The sequence below is a fragment of the Crocodylus siamensis genome, chromosome 5, assembly GCF_052110815.1.
Source record: "Crocodylus siamensis isolate JL-2025a chromosome 5, ASM5211081v1, whole genome shotgun sequence".
Lineage (NCBI taxonomy): Eukaryota > Metazoa > Chordata > Crocodylia > Crocodylidae > Crocodylus > Crocodylus siamensis.
In genome coordinates this window covers 62,719,736-62,738,895 of record NC_143399.1, presented here as the reverse complement: position 1 = coordinate 62,738,895, position 19,160 = coordinate 62,719,736, and the positions used below count along the sequence as shown (strand labels likewise).

At 40.1% G+C, this 19,160-nt stretch overlaps 1 long non-coding RNA gene across 1 annotated transcript in view; it reads left to right on the top strand.

The window, feature by feature from the left end:
- Positions 1-17,112, top strand: part of LOC149864162 (uncharacterized) — a 96,086-nt gene extending 78,974 nt beyond the window's left edge. The window contains exons 3-5 of the long non-coding RNA XR_016442764.1: positions 6,961-6,997; positions 16,328-16,425; positions 16,523-17,112. This is a non-coding gene — a long non-coding RNA (uncharacterized LOC149864162). The remainder of the gene's footprint in view (positions 1-6,960; positions 6,998-16,327; positions 16,426-16,522) is intronic.
- The last annotated feature ends 2,048 nt before the right edge of the window (positions 17,113-19,160 follow it).

The window sequence follows — 19,160 nt, the reverse complement described above, 5'->3', positions numbered from 1 at the left end:
ATTTCTAGGATTCTCAGCAGCTACACAGTTTGTAACTTCATACTGATCTCAGGTGCCTTATTTTTTTGTTATGGCTCAATTTAAGAAAATAAGTCAAAGTTACTAATAAGATGTATTTAGGCTGATTCCTGATTCATTTTTATCCCAGCATAAAAGTATACGGCTGAATAGACCCCAGAAAACAGGTTTTTAAATGAAAACATTAACACAAAATGTAAGGTTAGCATCATTAGAGATAGTTGCTTTCCTCCCACTTATTGCTTCCCACAGTTTTAATTAGCATTCTATGCTTTTTGAATTTCCTTATTGATGAACTAAAATATGACAATAACATGTGTAGTTGATGTCATTTTCTTTTTATGTCACGACTGAAGGGGAAAAAAAACCCAAGAACAAAATAATAAAGCTACCATGTTACAAAATTATTTTGCAGTTCTTTGAGTTAATCAAATTCAATTCATTTTTCACAAAAAAACTCATAAATTAGCAATACATATTAGTGGTAACATTATCATTTGATAATCTGTAACCATTAATACCTCTTTATACTAATTATTTTTGTATTTAAATTGTGGCAGCACAGTTTAATATAAAGACCTCAGCAGAAATTGCCTATCATTTCTACTAAGTGTACAGTTAACATAGGGGCAACATTAATGTTCTGCAGATTTAATTTAAAAGCTTTATTATATGCAAATACCTCCCTGCAGAACTAAACACATGGTTATGACTGAGGAGCCAAATTGTGCAATCTTTCTTGATTATACACAAAGGCAAAGCTCCCATTCATTTCAGTGGGAATTATGCCCAAGTCAGGGTGCAGAATCTGAAATGTGAGGGCCAAAACACAATTCTGGCATTATTTCAAAGGTTCAGAGTGATTTCATTCTTCATTTGTGCAAAAAATAGATCTTATGTGTTTCTGTGTAACATTTCAGTTTTGATGGAGGGTCTGGAAAAAAGAACATATTTTAGGGGACAGGAATAGATGTGTCAGCTTCTCTATGGTAACTATCCATATAGGAATGGCTCTTCCTCTGATATAAGTGAAAGCTTCCCCTACAGTGAAGGAAGAACAGGCACACATATTAGGGATGTATGAAACTTTGGTTGCTGATTTGATTCGGAGGAGATTTGGCCCAATTCAGCAGCCAAATTTCCAAATCCAAATTGAATCAGGAAACCAATAAAAAGGTCTGAATTGATCTGAAGCCTCCAAATCAATTTGGAAAAAGATTTGGAGGAGATCTGGAGATTCGGTGATTTGGGTAGTCCCCGCTTGCCACACTGCAGGGAGCTGGACTTGGACTCCATGCTGGTAAGTAGGGGGCAGGAGAGTGGAGGCTGGAGGAGTGGGGAGGGGACCATGGGGGGGACTCCCACCAGGCCCCATCCCCTGCCTGTTCTCCCAGCCACCCTGAGTAGCCCCTGACCCCCGCCCACTCTTCCAGCTCTGTCAATGGTTGCCCCACCTGGCCCCAGTGTCCCAGGACTTTAAAAAAAACAAACAACAAACCTACACTCATTGGCTGCTGCACCATCTGTCAGGGCCAATGGGGGCTCATAGCAGAGCCCCCACACACAGCAAAGGGCAGTGGGGGGCAGCAGGGATGGCCCCCCACCTGGCAGAAGCTGGTGAGTGCGGGGCTTTTGGGGGGGGCACTGGGCAAGGCAGCCATTGATGGGGCTGGGAGAGTGGGGCAGGGGAGGGCCCTGTTTAATTTGGAGAGTTGGCTGATTTGGTAGTGGCCGAATCTCTGAATCAGATTGGGCAGAATCAATTTGGGACAATGATTCAAATCACTGAATCGAATCACTGTCCCCTGAATCAGCCAAATCCAAAGTGAATACTAGCTGCCTTGCACAGGCCTAATATGTATGACTTTTCTGTAAGGCACCAGATGGCAGTAACAAAGTTTGACTTAGGGTTTTTACATAAATTGGCTTCAGGGACACAATCCCCTGTAATCTGATTTTACACACCAAAGGTAGTATAAAAGTGAGTATCTAGGAGAGGTTGAGACACAAGTATAGTAGTGGCAGAGTCATATCTGGACTATTCCAATCCGCTTGCAGAGAGGCAGGTTTAAGTATAACTAAACCATTACTTCCAAATGTTTGTCTAACCCAGGGGTAGGCAAACCCTGGCATGCATGCTAGAGCATGGCATGTGGAGGCATCTTGCTTGGAATGCACACTCAGGGCTGATGGTGGGAGAGCCACAAGAAGCCTAATCCTTGTTTTGGCAGTGGAGTCCCAGCCCCTTTCTTGCTGTCTACCTTGAAGTGTGCGTGCACCCCATACTGGCAACGATCTGGGCCAGGGCTCTGTGGACCTCAGTGAAGCTGCTTGCAGTCTCCCTGCCACCTGCTGTGAGCAGCCAAGGCTCCGTGGCAAGCAGCAGGGGCCTGCCCAGAGCCTGGACCAGCTGTGGCAGGCAGCCAGGAGGCTTCAAGGAGCTGCACCAGGGCTCTGCTGGCAGTGGGTATACACATGCCTCGGAACAGAGGGCAGGAAAGGGGTCAGGGCTGCACTGCCACAACACGGATCAGGCCCCATGCAGCTCTCCTGCTGCCCACCTCTGATATGCCAACTTCTTACAAGTTGAGACTGCAGGTGTTTTCAGCACTCTGCCCCAAAACATTGCTGACCCCTGGTCTAACCTTTCCTTAAATATTGCTAATGAAGAAATTCTACAACAGAGGCCTAAGGAAGAATATTGTGGTTACATCTACAAATGCTATTAAGGTAACACAATAAACTGCAGAGCAGTTTGTGTCACTGTTAACATCATTTACATTTATAAACCCAAGACTGCAGCAATTAGAGCCAGGGCAGAGAAGCCCTTAGCTAACAGGGGGCCTTGGGGGTCACCCCCCAGCTCTGGGTGGCAGTGTCAGGTGACAGAGGGGCTGGCAGAAGGTGAGGGTTTGGCCCCTAGCTGCCTGGGCTGACCAGGTGCAATTTGCATATGGTGGTCACCATCCACATGAGCATTTAATCACTGTTAATTACTCCACGGTGAGATAGTGCTGTCCCCCACAGCACTATCTTATGTTTCAGTTAATTAATTTACTGCATCCTAACACTGGTGCACATGTGGATGGTTATACTTTACTGCAGAGCTACCTAGTCAACTCTGCAATAAAACACGTGTAGATGCACCCTATGATACCTGAAAGTTTACCTATATCTGTACCAAATGTACAGTTGGTACAACACAAAGATAACACCCTCAAGAATTCTTGACTCTTATAACAGCTCTATGCAGTTTATTTCACTGTTTTGTTACCCTAACAGAGAAGAAAGTTTTCTGTAATATTCATTTTGGAACTTCTTCGCTGCAAATTAAGGTGATTTCTTCTTTTCCTTCCTCCAAGTGGACTTAGATAATAATTTATTGCTCTCCTGTAAAGCACTTTTTACATACAATTGTCCTGACTTCTTTAGTTTTTTTTCCTTCTTAGAAGAGAGAAATCAAATCTTTCAATTTGTCTCAGAGCTTTTTTTTCCGTTTCTTATCTTTTTTGTTTTCTTTTTTCTTTTTTTTGGTGTCTCTCCAGATACTTTAAATATTCCTTCAGCTTGCAGCCTAAGGACACAATACTCCATATGCACAGAGCAGAATTATTTACCATGCCTTATACATAACACTTCTGTTAATACATAGCAGGATGAGAGTTGCCTTTTCTGAAGCAGCATAGCACAGTAGATCATAAATATACCTGGGTCAACAATAATCCATAGATCTTTTTCTACCATACTTCTGCTTTGCCAGCTGTTCCTCATTTAGTATATGAAGATTTGATTTCTCCTTTCCTAGTACAGCACACTGCACTTGTCTTTATTGAATTTCCCTTGTTGATTGCAAAAACATTATCCAATTTGTCAAGATGATTTTGAATTCTGATCCTGTTCTCCAGTGTGCTTACAGCCCTTCCACTTTGGTATTATCTGCAAATTTTATAAGCACATTCTCTCTTTCATTATCCAAGTTGTTAATGAAAAACTGACTATAATCCAGCCAGGAATAAAACTGTGTTGGAAAGGAAATTTAGGCTAACGGGTCTATAGTTATCTGGGTTCTGTGTCCCTTCCCCCCCTCTTTGAAAAAGTACAAAGTATTACTATACTATGCAACCTACAAAAACTTTCCTCACTTTTCTTGGGGTAAAGATAAAAAGCATTGGTTCAGAGATTATTTTGGTAAATCCCCAAGGCTAGGGACAGACATTATACATAAACTGGTTCAAGTGATCAGAAACTGGTTTAAATCTGTAACAGAACAGATGCTCAGTGCATATAAACCAATTTGAAAATTACTGAAAGCAGTCGGAGGTAAACGTGGTTGAATGTAGTATCAGACTTACCTGATTTGGCTCAAACTCATTTATGCAATGTCTGTCCCAGAACCTTGGATGAATTTAATCATGCCTTGCCACCTTGATCTCTAATCTATCCTATCTAAATGCGCATTAGCTTGTTCTTCCTTTATTCTGAGTTGTATTCCTATATCCTTATTAAATTAATTGTGTTAGATACTTGGTAACAAATAAATACTTTTGTAACAAAAATTATTTTTATCAATGGAGATAAATTCTAGTGGGGACTCTGAGGACCGGGCAGGAAGTAAAGAGAGGTTGCTCCTCCACTTGACTCCTAGTGGCTGGGGACTAGGGCTGTGCGAAGCTTCGGTCACTGATTCGATTCAAAGGAGATTTAGCCCAAATACTGCCCACTTCACACACCCCTACTGAGGACTGAGAAGAAGAGCAGCCCAGCAAACATCCTCCCTTAGACCAGTGACTCCAGTTTGGGGAACAGGTGGGGAGCAGCAGCTGCTGCTCCTCCTCTCCTCCTAGCCTATAGGAGTGGCAGGAGAAGCTGCCCTCCAAACCTTCTCCAGACTGGGGTTACTTCAGTCTGGAGAAGGCATGGGAGTCTTTCCTTGCCATTTGACCCTTCCTAGCACTGGAAGGAGATGAACAGCAAATGTTCCCCATGCCCTCTCCAGAATGGGGTGACCTAGTCTTGGGAAAGTGTGGGGATTGTTTCCCCAAGAAGAGTCAAGTGGTGGGAAAATTCTCCAGAGAGAAATTTCTACTGAGTTAGGGGTTATTTTTTTTCTGTCAAAACTGCCGTTTTTGTTCTAGGTGAAACTGTGTGAATGCCCGTATGCTCATAGTTTATACTGGGAGAGCTGTGATTATCCTGGTACAAATACATGGCCTGAACCAAGGAAGGTAGTCAGTCAGTCTTCCCTGCATTATCTGGTATTTTCTCTCTTTTTCTGTTTCTCTGTCTCCCCCTTACTTCTAATGTAGTTACATTAATAAAGAAACTTTTCATTAAAGAGAGCACCTCAGGGCAGAAAAAATCAAGAACATAATCCTGGATGCTCCACAAACCTCCAGAACCGGGTGGTTTAGTTTGCTAAGAAGCCGAGTTAATGAACCCAGCCACAGCACCACAGACATGTAGCTATGCTACTTCCAGTTCAAAACAAAACAGAATAGCCATGTTCATACAGGCTACATGATGCCCTTGAACCAGAAGCAGTCCTACTTTTAAACTGGAAGCATAAGTATATTTATGAAGTACCAGGAAATATTGCACTATATTAAACCAGCTTATCAGCTGAAATAGAACAACTCTGCATGGCCTCAAAAAGTTTAGGCAGAATCACTTGATTGAACTTAGTTTTTCATATTTGGTGAACACCAGAACTCAGCCCTGAAAGTTGAGACAGTTGGCACTTTTGTCATTTTCTTCTTTCTTTTTTTTCCTGTTATTAGATTAGTGACTGTAGTAAACTGGATGAATCTACGTGTGTAATTAGTGCATATGAATAAACTCCACAGTTTATTGCTTCCGAATTTGTTGCTCCTGAGTGTGCTGTTTGAATGTTCTCCCAGGACTAGAAACGTGAGAGACTGGTGCCTCCTGAATCTGGGGGGGCACCCACAGAAGCCACCGACACCAACAGTGTCGGGGGGGCACCAGCCCTACCAACAGCATCAGTGTTGGCTCTGGCCAGGCTCAATGTGCTATGGAGGGGCTGGCTGAGGAATAAAGGTGCTCCAGTGTGGGCCAGTATTGTGCCCCAGCCAACTGGGGCAGCATCTACACATGTGCTGTTGTGCATGAAAAAAACCCAGTATTTACAAATACTATCCTGCTGCTGAGTTTATTAATTTCCTGTGCCCTAGTAGGGACACACATGTAGACACTGAGATATTTACTGTTGAGTTAATTAGTTGGCTCTGCAGTAAACATTTCATGTAGATGTGCCCACTGTCTGCTACATGTTCATTTATCTCATAGTCCTAACTTACTGAGCTTATGCTAACTGCATACAAGATGGTTTGTTTCAAATTTGACCTAGGGAAAAGGGACAACTTACACTACTATTCAGGCCAAGATTCTTAAAGGTATTTAGGTCTAAAACTGCCACTGAAATCTATGAGAGTTAAGCAACTTATGGCTTTTTGAAGATGGGCTTCAATGTCTATAGTAATAATATACATGTACCACTGAGAACAATATTAATAGGGAGATGCCTCACGTATCAACATAGTAGTCTCCTGGAGTCATGAGCATACTCCAGAAAAATATTAATTCAATAACATTATTCACAAAGTGCAGTGTAAGATACTGTAAAGAGTTATCAGTTAGAAAAAAAAACTTAAAAGTTTGCTTTAAAAAGTAAAAAGCAAGCATCAAATATTTATTGAATCTCTAATTGGTATTCAATTCTAGTTTTTCCTGAGTAACACAGGAGCAAGGAAAATGGAAAACAAATTATGAGGACTGGCAATACTTGAAATATAGATGTCACTTAACTCACCAAACTCATTATGTTCTTTTTCTGAGGCTATAAACAGCTTAGATGGCACTGCATGAAAAATAGTTCCTCTGTGAGGTCATTTCTGTGTATTAACATATTTTTATATTTGCCAGGGAATAATTCTGAGTCCAATACGTACAAAAGACAATGGTATGTATCTGTGATTTTTTACAACTGAGTAACTTAATTATATTATTCCACATAATTGTTAGTTCTATTTGATAATCATAGAGATTTCTATGTATTAAAGTTTTCTTATTTCATTAATCCAGTGCCTAATCTAGACTTTATCTTTCAATGGCATGTCTTTCTCTTTCCCTGGAGAATCAAAAAAAAAAAAAAAGGAATCAGAGAATAGATGCAAGTTAAATTTGTTACTCTGTACTCCAAATTAGAGAATTATTTATACTGGTGCCTGGCATAGAAACCCCTTGGCACTCAGTCTGTACCCTTCGCCATCAGAGACTATACTCAAAAATTCAAAAGTGACTGGAAAGTTTTGGTGTTCAATATTTTAAGTATTCAAACTGAGGCCATTTAAGTGTTTTTCAAGATTAAAAACCACCTACTCATGGAAAAACATCTTTCTTCAAAGTTGAGTGTCCAAAATGTTTGGCAACTTAAAAGCACTAATCTAAGAAGAGGTATCTATTTAAAAGTCTGGCAAATTCCTGGAAGACTCATTCAAAACACTAGTATGCTTCAGTTATACCCAGGACACATGTATAAGTATACTTAATGCACACAAATAAATCTATTGCTGCAGATTTTTTTTGCTCCCAGGTACACTATTTAAACATGTACCCAGAAACAACTACAGAGTATATTGCTGTGGTGTTTATTCATGCACAGTACGCTGAGCCCAGTTGGAGCAGCAATGGCTGGCAGCAGCCAGGGACTACTCTGACCAAGCTCAATGTACTGTGGAGGGGTGTGCCAGGGCACAAGGGTGCTTCTACGTGGAGGTAGCTGATAGGCAGTCCCCACACTGAAGCACCCTTGTGTCCTAGGTACCCAGGCAGTATCTACACGTGCTGCTGCATACAAAAAAAAAAAAAAAATCTCCAGAGAAAGCTAGTACTTGTATTTACAAGTATTAGCTTCCTCGAGAGTTTAATAATTTTGTGTGCCCTAATAGGGACACAGGTACAGACAGAGGCATTTACTGAAGAGCTAATTAGGAAGCTCCATAGTAAATGTCTCATGTAGACACACCTCCAGTGCACAAAAAAGGATGAATGAACACAGTTATTTCTGGTAGTTCAGAAAGTTAGACGCTTATCCCCCAAAAAACAGACAGTGCAGCAACCGAGAAGAATGGGTTAGAAATGTTAGAACAGACATTTTATGAACAAAATGAACTGGGCTGTATATACATAAAGTTCTTCATCAGGTTAAATTGGAAATAATATATACAATCTAGCTCCACTAATCAGTGTAGAAATATGATAAAAATACAAATGATTTTGAGAACAAAAACAGTTAACCAAACATTTTAAAACTGCATAAAAGTTTCATTTTTTAATGAGATCTTTTTCATGATTTACTTATCCCACTGACTTGCTATCAAATTTAATAAAAATTGAGATCCAGATCTAAGACATGCTTTGAATTGAGGATTACTTAACTGTAGATCCAGCTCCAAAATTTTCCAACATTTAGGGATGTTTGGATCTGGTAGTTTTGTTTCAATCCTATCACTACACCTGCATGAATCATGCTTAAAGATGTGTGCAATGTATTATAAATTAGTAGGACCTCATGCTTTAACATGCTCCCACATATTTTTATTCCCATACCTACTCTTACTGAAGTCAACAGATACATGAGTGTGAGCTAATGTTTGCAGTCTGGAGTCATTAGTTATTGTCTGGGATGAAAAATCTTAGTGGAAACTATCGCCCTACAGGTTATAAAGATGACCAAAAAATGTGATATGTGTCCCAAGGCTTCAGACTGAGGGTGCCCATTTGGGCAGAATGGTTAATACTGTAGAAAATGTTAATTCAAAGATATTTTTACTGCAGAATCTCATCTCAGACAGGTTGATTGTATCAGGCAAAGTGTATGTTGTATAATAGAATTGTCTTCTTCCATGCAGAAAGTATATAAATGAAACAGGAATCCATGAAAGTACAAGTTAAAACTAATATTAAAGAGATGTATTAGTGGCAATTATATTTTTATATGTCTGTAAGTGGCAGTAAAATACCATAGGGCTCTAAAAATTCCCTACTTTAATTACATTTTTAAAATGAGATATCATTGTTCTTATCATTCTATCATTAGTCACTTTGTGACCTTTCCATGTAATAAAAGGTTAGCTCACACAATTTGCAAACAAAGTCTGCTTACAGCTGATGTAAAAAAAAAATCACCTTGGGTAGGCAGGAAACCTCCTTTTTCACCATTTATCTTCTAAATCCAACCTGCGGTCTAAATAGTGCCTAGAAGCCAGCATCTAAATTAATGAATTGTTCTGAACTGACAAAGCAAGCTGCTTTCCTAACAACTGGAATTACACAAACTCTCTCTGGATAGTTCCTGAATTAATTTTCTTTAATTCTGCAGTCATTTGAGTCTCTGAGTTACCAGCTAGATATGCGAATAAAAAAGTATATGCCATGATGGCCAGAGGATGGAATTTCCTGAAGTGCTTACAAATCAGCAAACAGTGGAGATAAATAGAAATCACATTGTTTTTAAACACCAACTGGAAATTCTTAATGATAATTTCAGTGGCCACAAGTTATATATAAGCAAGAGTTTTGCTATGTGCATTGTAGCCAAAGTACACTTTCAATGAATTATAAGTACAGTTTTGTCAATAAACCTCTATCATATAGATATATTTTAAACATAAGAACTTTAGTTACATGCCTTCCATTAAAATTACACTAAAACACTGCATAATATTTTATTTGTGTTCACAACACAGTAAGAGATGGCCTGTTCAGAAACAGCAGCTATTTGGAGTAGACTGTAAAACAGATTTCATGCATTGTTCTAATTTTTAATATCCTTTGGATGTGATCTGCATGGGTTTACTTGAATCATCACTGTCCATGAACCAAAGGAAAAAAAAATAGGGTGATATTTTTGTCTGAAAGTCCATTCATAGAAACAATTTAAATGAAATTTGGATTTGCTCCAAAATAAAATCATTTTTTTCCTTCTACTTTAGTTAACATTTATAAAGCTTTTCCTTCTGCTTATCCACCCCACCTACTAACTTTCCATAGTTCCTGGGGAAGATATAAATGAAAACAACACATCAGGGAGTACATTAAATCCAAAAGCCACAGAGTTTCTCATATCTCTCGCTTTCTCAAATACCTCTTACGCCAGTCCTCTGAAGTTCCTCCACTTCCGCTTTTCAAGATATTAAATTCACCACTGTCTTCCTCCTCTGCAATTGAACTCTACTAATTAGTTTCCATTTACACCCATTTAATGTTATGTATTGTGACTATTTCTATTGATTCCTCTAAAGTCATGTGAAGTCAGTAGGACTTCTCATAACGGATAACATAGGTATATTTGTATAGAATTTGGGTTTGAATACAAAGGGAAAAGACTTTAATTACTCTAATGATGATCTCAGGAAAAACTTTCTTGATGGTAGAACAGTAAAACAGTGGAATAGACTGACCAGTGAAGTTGTAGAACTTCCTTCATTAGTGGTTTTCAAAAGGATGCATTTGACTGAGTTGATGGGGAAGAAGATGCCAAATAAGCATTTGACTGACTGAGATGCTGAGGAAGAAGATGACAACCTTCTAGCAGTCTTCCCTGTTATATGCTAAAGCAGAGCCAATGTCTTTAACTCAATGAACAAATGCCTGTAAAGGGCTCCTAATCAGGATGACAATGCCTAATACCTTTTTCTAGGCCAAACATCGCAATGTGGGACCACCACATGTGTGCCACTTAGGTTAGGGACAGAAGTTACATGTAAACTCATTTAAGTGTTTAAAAACTGGTTTAAACCTAAAACACAACATAAGTTCAGTGCACATAAACCAGCTTCAAAATGGCTGAAACTGGTTTAAGATAAACCTAGTTGAATATAGTATCAGACTTAACTGATCTGGGTCAAGCTGGTTTATGAAACCTCTGGCCCATATCCCTTCCTGCTTCAAGTTAAATCATAGTCCCTCAGCATCGCAGCATACTTTCTAGCCCTTGGCTGGGCTGGACTGTCTGCACTAGAGAACGGGGTTTCCTAGCTGGAGCAGTGAGGGCAGGCTGATAAGGAACTGGGGAGTGGGGGGAGGGAGAGGGAGAGAAGCCCAGCTAGAGATGCCACATAGTCAACATGGGAGGACTGCTCCCCAGGCAAACCCTGGATGAGGTCCTGCAAAACCCAGAAATCTCAGGGGCAGCAGGAAAAGAAAGTGAACACACACCCAGAGATCCATGCTCTAGCACCCCCCTAGCTTCTGGCCTGAGCCACTACAGGATAGAAGCCACATTTCCCAAATCCAAAGTAAATGGCTGTTCACTTCTGTTTCCATTTACTATGTGCATCTTAGCCTAACCTGCAACGGCTAAATCTATTCAACCTTGGGCTTTTTAACTATCTGTACCTAGCCTTCAAGGTGGAGAGCCTCAAGGCCCAAGTGTGATTCCTTGGGAAGAATCTTCAAACTCCTTAAGACTGAGATGATAGTGCTTCAAGAAACCCATAAAACTAGCACTTAAAGAGCCTTAAAAATGAAGATCCCGGGATTTCTTCTAGTCACAAACCACCATTATCCCCAACATGGACTAGCAAGGTATGTGAAATCCGGTCTTAAAGATGTCATCACAACAAATCCAGAAAACAGTACATCTAGGGCTACTACTGTTAAAATGTGGGATTTATCCATGATAAATATAAACCTCTAAATACCACATGAATTCCAAGCATGCTGCCTACCGTTAACGATCCAGCAGTTTTTGCCATCAATTTTCACATCCACCACACAGCTTGGGGCTACACAGATGACAAAAAATGTGAACAGTTCATTGACTGGGCAATGATAGAAAACCTGTTCCTTCTGTTTGATGCTAAAGATCAAAGCACCTTTCACTCCTCATGATGGAGAAAGGATTCAAACCCTGATCAATGTTTTATTAAACACGATAGCTTGGGTGAACCTTTGTGCACTCCAGGAATGGGATTAAGTGATTTCCCGAACAGCCAACATAGGCCGGTCCTGGTACACATAGGGGTTCAAATTCCAGCAATAATAGCCTTTCCCATGCCATGACATAACATTGGAAAGGCTAATTGGGAAGATTTTACTGAGGATATCAAGCGCACTATTTCTTAGATTCCACCGAAACAAGAAAATTTTGAGCGCTTCACGAAGCTTGTGCTCAAAGTGGCCCAATCACACATGCCCAGGGGCTAGCAGGTAGAATATATGCCATGTTGGAGTGAACACAGTGAATTTCTGTTCCAGGAATTCTTGGTTTAAGGAAACCTGGAATGTGGCAAAGCTCTCTTACACACTCAAACCATAAATCTTGGAGCCTCCTGGGACATCTAGGAGTGGCAGTACTAACAAATAAGACCATCAATATAGCCATAAATGCCATTGCCTCAAAATTGCTGTTGGATGGAAAGCCCCTTGGGATTGCCAAACTAGATAGCAAGTAAGGGCTCAGCTCCATCAATCAATGATAGAATGTGTACCAAAAACAGCCCTGTCAACTCCTTTCACTGAAGAAGAGGTCATCAAAGCCCTAAGAGACACCAGATCAGGGAAGGTTGCAGGATTCGATGGGATCTACCCTAACATGTTGGCCAAAAAGGATGCTGTTGGTTGCCTAGACTCTTCTCCAACATAATGGCCACAAGCAAAATTCCCAAGATATGGCAGCAAGTGAAGGTCATTGCTATTCCAAACCATAGAAAATCAACCATGGATCCAAAAAAATGTCCACACTATATCCCTGCTTTGCACAACATATACATGTCTAAAAAAAGTGCTGCTGGATCACATGTCCCATTTTTGAGAAGGTTATACCAGTTGAACAAGCTGGCTTTCACTCTGGATGCAGCACTTATGGCCAAGTGCTGGCACTCACTACACATATTGAAGCTGGATACCAGTGCAAAGAGATCACAGGAGGTGCTTTCAGCAATTTAACAGCAGCCTATGATACTGTATGGTAAGATGGCCCCCTGCTGAAAGTTGTAACTGTTTTATTTTTTTTTCTTCTGTATAACTGCCGCACGGCACTCTCACATTTATGTAACCTTGAAGTCTTGACTGTTAATCAAAATGAGTGCTTTGTACTTTTCTCCACTGGCATTAAGCTACACATGCGCATTCTGTAAATTTCATTTCTTATCTAGAAGTGTCATTTCTGCAGAAACGAAACTTATGTAGAAAGTCTGCCTAGCAATTACTGTGTAAAAGAAACTATCCTATCCCTGTATGCTTAGCTTATATCATAGTGTCACAGAGGCAGTCCAACCAACATCTGTAAAGAGGCAAAGAAGCAGGAAACAGCAGAGACGACAACTAGAGAATTCTGTAGGCCTGATCACCCTGCAGACCAGTTCTCAGCCTCCCCGCCTGGGCGTATCCCAGCGAAAACCAAGGCCTTGAAAACCCGACAATCGACAATGACTCACCGTGTTACAGTTTTGTATTCAACATCCCATTTATGAGCTGTTGACCAGTTCTGGGACTTAAGGAGCAGGCAGCCGCACCTAGCATTGGACTGGTTCCAGTGTTGGAATGCAAGGGCTGGCTCTGGAACCCCGTGAACCAACAGACCCCCTTTGTATCCAGCATACTGTAACTGAAGAACCATCGGAGACTCCGCTTCTCAACTGCCTCTCATCGTAGCTTAGACAGCATATCTACGCTCTCTATACTTATATTTACTGCAACTTTGTTCCAGCCGGCCTCCCCTCTTATTCATAAAAGGGTGAGGCCAGGTGAGTGAATAAAACCTTTTGTTTGACCTTATATCTGCTCTGTAATAACTTCTACTACTAACATCCCATCTCAATGAGCCGTTGACCAGTTCTGAGACTTAAGGAGCTGGCAGCCGCACCTAGCATTGGACTGGTTCAAGTGTTGGAACACAAGGGCTAGCTCCGGAACCTTGTGAACCAATGGACATCCTATAGACTTATTACATAGAAATTAACAATGTACTCTAAGTCATCTACTTGTGCCAGCTCGGCGAACCTCGAGGGCGGCTATAAAGCAACCTCCAATCCCGCCCCACAAGCTGCGCGTTCGCCCGCTCCGCAAAGCCCGCGGCTCCCCAAGCGGTGCCGGAATCGCTAGCCCAGCATTCCACCACAAAAGTGTCAAGGGTCATCAGACCTTCCAACTCCTATCAGCACTCCTATCTAACTGGTGATATGTCCATTTAGGAAACACTATCAGTAGAACCCATCTACTAAAGAACGGTGTCCCACAAAGATCAGTGCTTGCACTTTTTAATTTATACGTAAGTGATCTACCTGTCACCACCAGCTGGAAATTCAGCTATGTCAATGATTGGGTACTTGCTACTCAAAGAAGGACCCAGGCTGAAGTCCAGACAAATCTTTGAAAAGACCTCAAGTTACTTGTAGACTGTTCTGTGTGTTGGAGACTTCACCCAAATCTGAGGAAAACTATCATCGCAGCATTTCATTTAAACAACACCTATGCCAATCAGAACTTCACCATCACCCAAAAATGCCTTGGCAGAACTTTCAATTGTAGCCTTACCTGTTGTAAACATCTACACAATGTTGCTAAAAAAATGAAAGCATGAGTTAACCTTGTGAATAAACTGGCTGGAACAACATGGGGAGCTAATGCAACCACAGTTCAAATGGTTAGTCTAGCACTTGTTTTCACTGCAGAAGAGTATTTCTCCCCAGTCTGGAACAAAAGCATGAATAAACAGATTGTTGATACACAGTTAAATGCAGCTATGTGGATTATATCAGGAACGCTACAATGTATACCATTGCCATGGCTTCCAGGCTGCGTGAGCATTGCTCTCTGACATCTCCTCCTCAATGACACATGCATGAGGGAATACCATAAGGCCATCGGTAACCAAAACCTCCCAATCAACAAGGACATCACCACACCACCACCAGATAGGCTCAAATCTAGAAGACCTTTCTGGAAATACACCAAAAAGATAACAAGATATGATGATAACAAGAGCATCGAAGAATAATGGAGGGAAGGTTGGGTAAATACCAACCTGCTGCAGAAATATATCATCAGCGACCTTACAATCCCCTAGGATTTGACCTATCAAAAAACATTTTGTCCTTCCTGACCCTCATCTAGACACTTAATGGAAAATGTGAACACCCACTTCATAAATGGAAAATCAGAGAGTCTGGTTTGCTATTGTGGGGCAATTTTTCAGACAGTACAACATATTGTGAACAATTGTCCAATTAGGTCATTCATTGGCGATCTAAAATCAGTCCATGCTGCTACCCCTGAAGCAGTCGAATGGTTATCAAATTTAGATAGTAATATACAAATTTTGTAATCCTAAAATGTCATATGAAACACAGAGAGATAGAGGGACTGAGATTACTTATGAATAGCATTTGATTTTTTAAAAAATTTTACTTAAGAGCCATTTCTGATATGGAAAATAAAAGAAATTCCACGTTTTAGAATTTGGTGGTGGCCTTTTAGAAAAGTATTTAAGAAAGTAACAATTTTGAAATAAAAAGATTTTTTGTGCAATTATTGGGACTTACATAGCAGTGGGGAACACTGATGGTGGCATTGACAAATGCACCCATTTATGACTATGAAGAGAAGTGATTTTGTTCAATTAATGATCATTGTACACAAAATGCTTTTATTTTGAAATAGCCATTACTTTCTGAAATGCCCTTAAATTTTAGCTTGTTTAGCATCTGTTATCAAAAAGACAACTGTAGGTTTCCTTTTCTGTAAGACTAATGAGAAAAAGCAGTCAAAGAAGGTCATAAACTTAGGCAACCCCAAGAACACATAACTTAGCTATAAGGAATATTTTATCTTGCCCTGGAAATAAATTGCAAAATATTTGGGCAAGTTTATTTTGAGCAATAAAATGTATACCATATTAAATAAATATATTTATAAATCATTCAGATGCTTTATTTAATGACTGTGGTATCAGGAGAAGATAATTATATTTCATGGAGTTGTTCTATTAATTTATTTACTTACAATATGCTGAGCTGCTACTTTTATCCAATGCAAAAAACCCCAAAACCAAACAAACAAATGCTGTTGGGCAAGGAATGAGGAGTTCATATCCAATGTAAATGGGTTTCCCTTTTTCAGTCACTCCTGTCATCTTTCAATTATGAAGTGCGGTCTATGAATGTGCAAGAAATTAATAATAATAAAAACAATTGACGGTCAAATTTACTCATTTCATAAAATATCCTTTAGAGTTATTGTACACATCATACACTGCACACTACAAGCTATCTCTCTATCTTTTCAGGTTATCTCCTATGGCTATTTGGCAATGACTTCTGCTTCTCCTTTGAAAAGGGAGCTAAAGCCACCCCTGTCCTACTGGTCTTCTCCACAAGTCATAAAGTAAGTGATACTCATACTTTTGTGCGTAAGGCTAGAGGGATGAAAGGAACTGAACTGTGAGTAACTGCAATATAATGGCTCTTGTTCTTTTTTTTAGGCCCTGCACAGAGGCATATATGGCCAAAGGACTCTTGGCTTCCAAAGGCCTCAAAAAGTTAATTTCTTTTCTTCATTTTATTTAACATGTACATGAAATCTTTGGAAGATCTGATAAAATTACTGAAATGTCAGCAAAACATGAAGGAGACTGTAAATCTCTATAAACATCCTTACAACAACTATATTTCTTAGGCCCTTTCTACACATGCAGGTAAAAGAGCCATGGGATCTAATGGCTAATCAGCATCATCACACCTCCTGCCACGCCACAAGTGCATGGCAGGAGGCATGATTGTGGGATGGTGCATTAAATCCCATTGTGCCTAACTGCTGGTGTAGGGGGAGTCCAATCCTCTTGACATGACTCCCAGCCAGAGAAACTATGCAGAGCTAGAGCTGAGAGTCTTGCAGCTGAGGGGACTCTCAGCCCTGGCTCCATTTGTGACACAGCCAGGAACAAAAGTCCCATCAGCTGTGAGACTCTGTTCCAGCAGTCATGGGGCACTATTGTGATCTCCTAGCCCATGGGGTATGTGGAGAACCCTGTGTCTGGGAGATCACAATGGCTGAGAGACTGCAGAAGGTTCAATCTCCTAGCCACTGCATAGAGCAAACAAAGATCTCAATGGCTATGATCTCCCAGCCTTGGGGGCTCACTGTGTTTCCCAGTGGCTGGAAGATCTCAGCAGCAGAGGTCTCTCAGCTTCAGACTGCCTTTATGTGCTAATAAAGCTGGATAGAAACCAACTATAAAGTTATTATGATTTTGCAAGCAATAACTTTATATCTGGCTGCAGTTTTTTAAGGCTCTGTAGTTAATGTGCATGTGTAGCCAGTCTAAATTTATTGGGCAATTAACAAGGTAATTCCATAATAGATATAGCTGTAGAGGGAGCCTTATAAACATGATCTGCCTGCTTCTTCAATGCCTTATTAAAATCAACATTTAATAAAGTATATGACTAGTAAAGCATGATAATGAATGACAGGCAGATATGGACAAAAAACAAACTTACTTTAGAGAGAGGATGGAAGCATTAAGAAAAAAAATATACCCCTAGCTATTAAATATACAGATGGTGCATTTACTGTTGCTTAGTTTTGGATCATGAATCAAGCATAAAAATCATAATATCCTCAATGGCTTGCATTTTTTTCAGCTGATGTTTATACTAAGAACAAAGAAATCCAGATCATCACATTAAACTATTCTGAGTAATGTTCCCTCTCCCTTTTTAGTGTGTATTTATTTCTGGCCATTTCTATATATATGGCAGGTTTGCTGATAGGTATCTATGCAGAATATAACAAGAAAACTGCTGATTTTCACTGTGTAGTATTTTAAACTGCAAATGCTTTGCAAGATATAGCTGGATGGTGGATAGTTATAGATCTTACAAGTAGCAGCAGAGATGCCTGGGAATGAAACATCAATGTTGAGACAGGGCTTTGTACAGCTTATAATGGATGTCAAGGAAAAGCATTTGGCCAAAGCTTTTAAAGGGTTGGATTCAAAGTTTATAAGATATCTTAATAACATATATTTGAGAGAATTTACAGCAGTTAAATATTCAGTCCTGGATTGTGAGAGACAGCTGTTTTCAGAAAATGGAGATGGATTTACCTCTGCTAAGGTCAGCTTAAAAAAGAACCTTCCATGCAGCTAAAGAGAGATTAGATTCACATCTCAAACATAATCCTCTGAAACAGCCCAGAGATAAGAGCCCTGGACTGGATGCTTAGTTGTATATAGCACCCTCCACAGTGGAGACTGCTTTTCTGCTTTCTTTATTAATCCTTTCTAGTACAATATACAGCTTCAATTGTGCATTTATTGTAATGTGCCATCTGTTAGGCACCTTCTATAAACATTCCATCTGATTATGTTGACACATGAATGCTGCATCCAGCACAGGTTTTCAGACTTCTTTTAAAACAGTATTTTCTATATAAAGAGTAAATTTAGTGATGATGAGTATAGTCATTTGAATACATAAATAATCTTGTGGAAGTACTGTAAGACCTTCCAATTTGGGTAGGAGTTTAGCAAGCAAGGCTAGGTAGGGATACTGTTTAAAGAAACTTTTATTTTATATTCTACTCCATTTGCTTGTATATGATGTTCTTTCTCTTACTGTAAGCAGCCCTGAGCCATTTTTGGAATGGAGACATATAAAATCTAATAAATAAAATAAAGTCTTACATTTCTCCAAATGGCATATAGAGGGTTTATCTTAGTCTCACTTCCTGCTTGGAAGCTATTGAATTCAACACAAATGAGAAGACTCATTTCAAAGTTAAATGTACACTATCTCAAGTTTCCTCTATGGGCGCTTGTACACATGAGGAGGGTTTACTTCCCCTACACTGAAACGGGCTTTTAATTTTGTGTATTTTTAATTGTGACCCGTCATTTCAATTCAGGGGCTTCCATTACAGTAATAAAACTATGACATCCTGACTTCAGCTCACCCTCCCCGCCCTGCCCCCTGGATGGGCTCCACCAGGAAAAAACAAAAAACAAATACCCACGAGTAGCTCAATCCTCTTTTTTTCCTTTTGGTGCAGCCAGCCTGCCTCTTATACAGCCGGGGGGCAAGCTGCCAGTGGCCCCTAAGCTATGGGGGGGGGATGGT